Source organism: Palaemon carinicauda, chromosome 17 (genome assembly GCF_036898095.1).
Source record: "Palaemon carinicauda isolate YSFRI2023 chromosome 17, ASM3689809v2, whole genome shotgun sequence".
NCBI lineage: Eukaryota > Metazoa > Arthropoda > Malacostraca > Decapoda > Palaemonidae > Palaemon > Palaemon carinicauda.
In genome coordinates, this window is record NC_090741.1 from 100,491,647 (window position 1) to 100,499,892 (window position 8,246).

The following is an 8,246-nucleotide window of genomic DNA, read 5'->3' on the forward strand; positions in this document are numbered from 1 at the left end:
AAAAAAAAAAAAAAAAGGTTTATTTGTCATAGTTTTCCCTCCGTATTAGTTGTGAGTGATATCGACCTGCGAGCCATCAGTTCAATGTGCGCAGCACTCGGGTGAGGACGCATGTCATCCCAGCTCTTTTCCTTGTGCTATTTCTGAAATACCCTCGGGTCGAGCTCGGTCCATCAATACCTAATTAAGGTAAGTTGTGTAATATCAAATTTTTATGTAAATATCGAATGTGCAGTAGTGTTTAGGCTTATATGAAAAAGGATTGTTGTAAAGTTTTTGTGAATGTCTTTTACCCTGTATGTTTTTATAAAATAGCTCCAGTGTTTGAAAGTTTGTACCTTTATGATAACTTAATTATGATCATTATTTTATTATATTTAATTACAAAATAATCTATAAACTTCATTCTAGCTACCTTAATGATTTTCTGTAAATCCTCGAAGAATTGTATAAGTAAATGACTCGCTGTTATTGACATATCTTTATCCATTTCAGGTAGCAGATTTGACCTTCCAAGGTGGTGTGGTTGGCGGCCGTTTTGTGAGCATATCTGAAACAAGCTGGCATAGCTCTATTTATTCCTCTTTCTTACAAAATTCCTGATATTGTCATGCATAAATAACAAGCTCAGCAATGGATAAAAGGATTTTATTTATGAAAAAAAAAAATCTAAATAGAATTCCGAAGAAAAAAAAAACAATAAAAATTCTCATTTTTAAACCACTAAATAATATCCAAGTGCAGCTTCTTTTCCATACTTTTGTTGTACGATAATTATACAATATCCTGTAAAAATTTCAGTAATTAAATATGTCATCTACCTACCGCAGAAAATTTTTGGAAAAAGGATAGAATTGTTTAGCAAAAAAAAAAAAAAAACATAAAAATCTTTTCTCATCTCAGGAAACGTTCCCTTATGGTTCCTCCCCCGCCCTGGATCTCGGATAATGGTGCTTAATTATCGTAGAATGAGTGCTTAGAATAGTTTTAGGTTATGTCCATATTTAGATTTTAGGTGAATTTTTTTGCAAAGTCATTTTTTCTTTATACTTTTTTTTATTTATTTGTTATAATTATTCATTTTAGATTCAGTTTTTATTTACTTTTTGAAAGAATAGAATATTCTTTGACGTTTTTTTTTATAGTATAAGATTGTGAATTGCTTCTTAAATGAATTTTTTATGAATTTTTTTGTGACGAGGTCGACCCATCGATACCTAATTAAGGTGGTCAAATAACAATACCTATCCAGGGTTAATAGAGATCTCAATAAAGTTAGTGATTAAGGCAAATTATGGGAGAGGTAGTTGAATCGTAAAAAAAAAACCATATTATGATTGGTAAGTAGGTCAACGACAGTTGTCCCTCAACATCCAGATCTTTGCTTTGTCAAAGTCTCATTAACTAGGCTATATAGAACTTATTCAAAACTCTATGAGTGCTTCATCACTGCAACTTTACTTTTGAGGGACACATCTTGGCTGTTTTTTTGTCGATTGTTCAACAAATGGGCATATTGAGAAAGTTTTTGAAGACTCGGTGATCAATTTATGCTGAGGAAATTATTGAATTCTTGTTAATCATTGTTTAGTCTGGTCTTCAGCTGCTAACTCTCGTATTAATTTTTTGAATAAAAACTTTCAGTTTATAAAGTAGCTTAACTGTAATCTGGATATTAATCTCCGAGACCATCGTTCAGTTAATTCTTTGCTCATTCCTGATCGTCCTCTCCGGTCACATCTTGACAGACTGTACCATGCTGTATTTAGTGATAGGAAAGATGTTTATTATAACGGTCTTCCTTTCTTCATCATAAGGCATAATATTACACAGTATTCTATATGCTTTATTCCGACTGTTACCGGTATAAAATTATCAAAATTCTTTTTATGTTGAACAGGTGAAAATAATTAATGATTATATATATATATATATATATATATATATATATATATATATATATATATATATATATATATATATATATATATATATATATATATATGTGTGTGTGTGTGTGTGTGTGTTTGTGTGTGTGTATAGAGAGAGGGACAGAGATTACATACTTGTTTTTCAAAATTCTAGGATTACTATGGATTGTAATTTGTAACCAGTCGAAATTTCTGCAAATTCTTTTATGTTGAACAGGTGGACATAGTTAGCGATATATATATATATATATATATATATATATATATATATATATATATATATATATATATATATATATATATATATATATATATAGAGAGAGAGAGAGAGAGAGAGAGAGAGAGAGAGAGAGAGAGAGAGAGAGAGAGAGAGAGAGAGAGAGAGAGAGAGAGAGAGAGAGAGAGATTGTAATTTGACCCACTAAATTCTTAAAATTTTTGGATATAAAAGGATATAAAAAATCCAGTGTTAAAAATAACCCTAGATACATTAAATATAAGAAACATATTTTATTTAGCTCTATTTTTATCATCATGAACTGCAGCCTCCGGCACATATTCAAATGGTCGTCCAAAGCGTCAACAAACTCGTTCGACTCCCAAAGTTGATTTGTGTCAGGCAATCTAATTCACAGTACCTTGTTAAAGGAAAACTCTCTGCGGATCCGTCCAAAGCCTAACTTTTGACAGAGGCCATTTACATAACCTGCTTAGGCCCAGGTGGAAATACTGAGTGAGTTCTCCAGCTTACATCTCCTCTCGCTCCCAACTGTTCTCGGGATTTTCAGGAACAGAAATCAGTGAAATAGAAAACGCCAACGTTGAAATGGCGTCAGGATTTCTAGAGCCGAAGTCTAGAATAGCGAATGAGTTGTCAAGAGGCGTTATTATCGAAAAATAAATATGACACTTTTAAGTAAAATCTTGAAAGTATAAGTTAAGTCTCTGAGTAAAAAACAAATTTGGACAATTCTAAACAAAAGTTTCAGTTAAAACTAATCAGGAACAAAAATAAAAGAAATTATATATTAGGAAGAAATTGTCATTGGAACACTCATGCGTCTTGGAAAACAAAACTTTTACGTGCAAAAACAATAGAATAGAAAATAAATGTCTATTGTCACAAATATCATCAATCCTTTGTGCTTTTGAAGCTACAAAATTGCTGAATTACAAAAAGTTTGGATTTAGGAGTTCAAGTATGTTTGCGAGAGGACAAAGTTTAGAGAAAATGTGAGCATCAGCAATGTAATATTTAAATGGAACAAAATATCAATAAATACAATGGGAAAATAGAAATGACTGCTTTTAATAACTTTTAAAAGTAAATGTAACTGGTGATAAAAGAACGAGAGAAGTATTGGAACAGAAAGTTGGAAAAGTGAGAGAGGCAGAAAGGTTAATACAAAATATTTATGAGAGAACTAAATCTTGAACTAACTCTCCTTAATGAAAATGATGTATAGGTGTTGAATATATTGTATAGACCTGCCAATCAAAACATCAAGAGTTCAGATTTGATTTGAATATGAATTTAAACCAAACAGTCCTGAGAGAAACTTTGTCAAGTTATTGATCAGATTCGATAAGAGATGGTCAATAGTTATACGGGTAATAAATTAAATATATAGTTTACACATGAAAATGCAGTAGAGCAATACAATATATCTGTTGCAAATATTTCCATTGTGTCTGAGTACTTAATGTTATTATGAAATTGTGGAATAGATAATATGAAGCTACGTTCAGTATATATATTCTAATATTCCAGTGAGATATATGAATGTAGATATGGAATGGTGGTCCACAAAGGTTTCTAATTCACAAGAATAAGCCATAAAAAAAACACGTTTTCAAAGGCTCTAGGGACTAACAAAAAAGGTCTTTGCACAGAAGTTTCAGGACACAAGAAAAGTTTGAGAAGAAAGGGTTGTTTGGTTGAAGTCTTGCAATTTAATTTTGCAAGTTTGAAAAAAGATGCGATGAAAAAAAAATGTTTTTGGAAACCAGGAAAAAGCTTAGATAATTTTTTTTTTTTTTTTAATTTTCCATCTTAGTTTCGATATCCCTGTTATTAGAAGGGGAATACTTTATCTAAAAATAATCTGCCATTATTGAAAATTCAAAGAAAATATGGTTTGCAATCAAATGGCAGACGAGCTGAAAAACAGAAACCTTATATGTACGCATATAATGCTGTTTATACCATTTTTTTTTTTCATACAGACAATTGTCCATCCTTACATACATTCATGGTTTTCCTTAGACGAGAAACCGCAATAGAATTTCAGACGCCATTATTATTATTATTATTATTATTATTATTATTATTATTATTATTATTATTATTATTATTATTATTATTATTATTATTATTAGCTAAGCTACAACCCTATTTGAAAATGTATAATGCTATAAACCCAAAGGTTCCAACAGAGAAAAATAGCTCAATGAGGAAAAGAAATAAAGAAATTAATAAACTTCTATAGAAGTAATGAAAAATAGAATAATATATCTTAAGCACGGTAACAAATTCAAAATAATCTTCCATATATAAATCATAAAGAGAGACATGTCAGCCTGTTTAACAGGAAAACATTTGCTTCAGGAGCTGAAGACCAGACATGAAAAAAAAAAAAAAAAAAACTCCAAACAAGGCAGGAATAAAGAATTTTAACACCTCTTCAAAATAGATTGATCACCTAAAATCTTGAAAGACATTCTCAATATGCCCTTTTTTTTTTTTTTTTTTTTTTTTGCAATTGAAGAAAACAAAAACTGTCCGTATATTTTTTGGTCTGAAAATTAAATTTACAAACAAGAACCACACCTAAAATTTTTTATAAGAGTCGTATATCGTCAAAGAATCATTAGCAATGTTCACATCTTGATGTTGAGGAGCCACTGTCATCGACCTACATGCAATCATACTATGAGTTCTGTTAGGGTTCACCTTCGTTCCCCATGTAATTATTCTAGCCTCTATTAAGGGATTCGGCAATCCCAGATCCATATTCCAGAGATGGAATTGAATCAAAGAGAGTAACATCATCTGCATATGCAACGAGATTGTTTTCTATGTCAAACTACATATCGTTTGTATATAGTATGGAAAGTAAGGGGCCAAGAATAGTACGCTGAGGAATACCAGATATCACATTCCTATAATTGCTATGGTGTCCATCAAGAACAACTCTTTGTAATCTGTTACTCGAAAATTCAATAATGATGCTATGGAAAGACCCACCTACTTCCAACTGTTTGAGTTTGAGATCTAGGTCCTCATGAAAAACATGGTCAAAGGCTCCACTAAAATCAAGGCCAATCATACTAACATCCAAGCCACAATCAATGTATTGCTGTACAGCAATGGTGATTGTTAGAAGAGCAACAGATGAGTCAAGGCCTTTACGAAAGCAAAATTGCAATTTAGGAAAAAGATGATCACCTTCAGCATACCTATCTAAACGTTTTGTGACAGGACATTCAAAAACTTTAGATAATGTGGGATTTATGAAAATTAAGCAGTAATCAGCTGGACTAGAGGTACCACAAACATTTACAAAATGGAGTAATATTACCAATCCCAACGGGTGATAAAAGAACATCTTCTTGCTAACGTGCGGAAAGTAATAGATAACTCAGAAGCTAAGAAATAAACAGTGTTTTAAAAACAAAAGAAAAATACAGACAGCCTCCTTATTCACAGGGGTTAGATAACAGAGACAAGCTTGGAAAGCAAGAATACTTACTATCCCAAGGTAAATTAACTCCTAGCATTCCAACTCATTGCCCATTGACTATGTGTGATCGGCTAACACACTAAGTAACCTACTGTGCTGCCTAATACATTTTTATCTGGTCTCTATCATAATATAAGCATTTTGTTAATGAATGAACATATTTCAGTAATTGTAGAGTTTACGTACAAGTGTATTACGTACGCAGTAAGGCTACCGTACACAGAACATAAGTATTCTCCATTCATACGTACATGGAAAATATACAGTAACAACTAAGCACTGTTGTTCTTATTTAACAATATTTGTTGATACTATAGTGTATATTACTATAGTATATGTAAAGTACTGTCACTACAGTGAAGCTTAATTAGCTCAGGTAACACCCGTTAGTGATTACTGTTTTCAGCAGATCAACTCGCGCCATTCAACCCCCACAGATAGCATATATTTACTTTACTACCATAAAGTATGGTATTTTAAATTGAATATAACAATAAAACTTTTAAAATGAATACACTAACATAGTAAAAGTTAAAAGAAAATATATCATTTCTACGCAGTAAGTTTGAAGTATGATGTGACTCTTGAGCCGTAAACTGTTTGATGTATAAGGTAGTGTAATGTACGTATCAAATTTTATACTAAAATCTCAATAAACAGAGGATATGTACAGGTTATTTACATCAATTATTTACATAACATGATTCTGTACAAAAGGACTGAAGTGGGAGATGCACAGGCAAGGAGAGATATTGCGAGACTAAGGCCGAGTCAGTGAGAGACGGGGTGTCATGCAACGCGGAGAGGGAAACGGCATGCAAAATGCCGGGTGTAAAGGAGCAGGGCCGGTTTTAAATTGCCAGATCTCAGGATACGTGATTTTTTATTCAATAGGTTATTCGGTTCTCTGAATCCACGAAGAGAGAACCTGCGAATGATAAGGGTTTACTTTACCATTTTGGTCAATGCCTCCATAAGCATCCAGGTCCATCAAGGGAATTTTTATTTCCCGGGACCAAAAGATAAACTAGTTAGGATAGCCTCAGGGAAATAGGAATGAGGAAGATTGATTTTCTCATTACTCTGCTTACTTTCAAACGCATCAGCCAAAAGAATTGCCTTTTCCTTTGGACAGTAAGTGACAGAGCAATCTGGTTTAAGTAAAGGAAGAACTTTAAAGTCTATATTAAAGAGTGCAGATTTAAGAGTAGCACACCACTTATGTTCTTTGGTTGTACCAGAAAGAATTTTTTTTATGGTTGAATTGTATTCTCTTTCAGTTGAAGCATAAACTATCTGAGCAACACCTCTTAACTGACTATAGCTATTCCAATTCAAATTTGATCTGTTGCCCTTCCAAAGATGATAGGCCTCTTGCTTTTCCAATTAAGCTAATCTACAATTATCTTTAAAGCAGGGTTTGTCTTTCACTCTACTTTAGCACACGGGAATTGATACGCCTATCAATTATGTTGTCTAGATTCATATTCAAAAGAACAAGTCTCAACACTATTATACAACAGTGATTAATTCAAATTCAAAAGATCACTGAAAATAACATTCCAATCTGATTGAGATTTTATATGAATTTACATTGACATTACATCCTTCCTTGATCGATTGGATAGAATTAGGGGGCTTCACTAGGTTACTCGTTCTTCTTCAGAAGTTATGATCCAAAATCGATGACAGGTAAACCCTTTAAAACTGTGATAGTCAAAGAGGAAAACTGAATTTGGTTTTGCAAAGAAATGAACAAGGAAACAGCAAAATATTAGAGAAACTTTCCAATTAAAAGTTTTCATCTCCTGACTGAAAAGATGAAACGTTTGTAAACATTATTTGAAAAACGTTTCCCCCCTCTAGACTTTATTCCTTTTCAAGTCTCTTTTCCTTTTGCAAACTGACCTTTCATCGTTTTGCTCGAAACAAGTTCAGGGTAAAGTGTTCCGAATTTATTTAGTAATGATTCCTTTATTGCAGGAAATTCTGTTTGATTAACATTATCAATTAGTAAACAGTGAGTATTTTTTTTCATTCATCTCAGATATTAACAAGTATTTAGAAAAAGATGTTGATTATATTTATAAATAAGGCTGAAAAATAAGCACATCTTTATGTATTTCTGATAAATACTCTAGATACTCCGTAATCTTATTATCATGAAAATTAACGAGAACATTAGTAATAAAAACAATATCATTTACCACGAAGCAAGGAAAGAGGATCTAGATATCCTTATCCTCTCCAAAATTATATAACCAGTTGGATTGCTGCTGCTCTCTCTCTCTCTCTCTCTCTCTCTCTCTCTCTCTCTCTCTCTCTCTCTCTCTCTCTCTCTCTCTCTCTCTCTCTCTCAGATATGTTTACAGAACTTTTGGTGTATTTATTGGATTAGCCAGTCATGTGGAAGGTGCAGTCACAGCCATCCTATGACTTGGAAATAAGAATACCAGTCATAATAGATATCATTCTGAAATTTCATATAAAATTTGTGTAAGTAAGATTTATTCCCTGTGTGTTTGTATATATATATATATATATATATATATATATATATATATATATATAT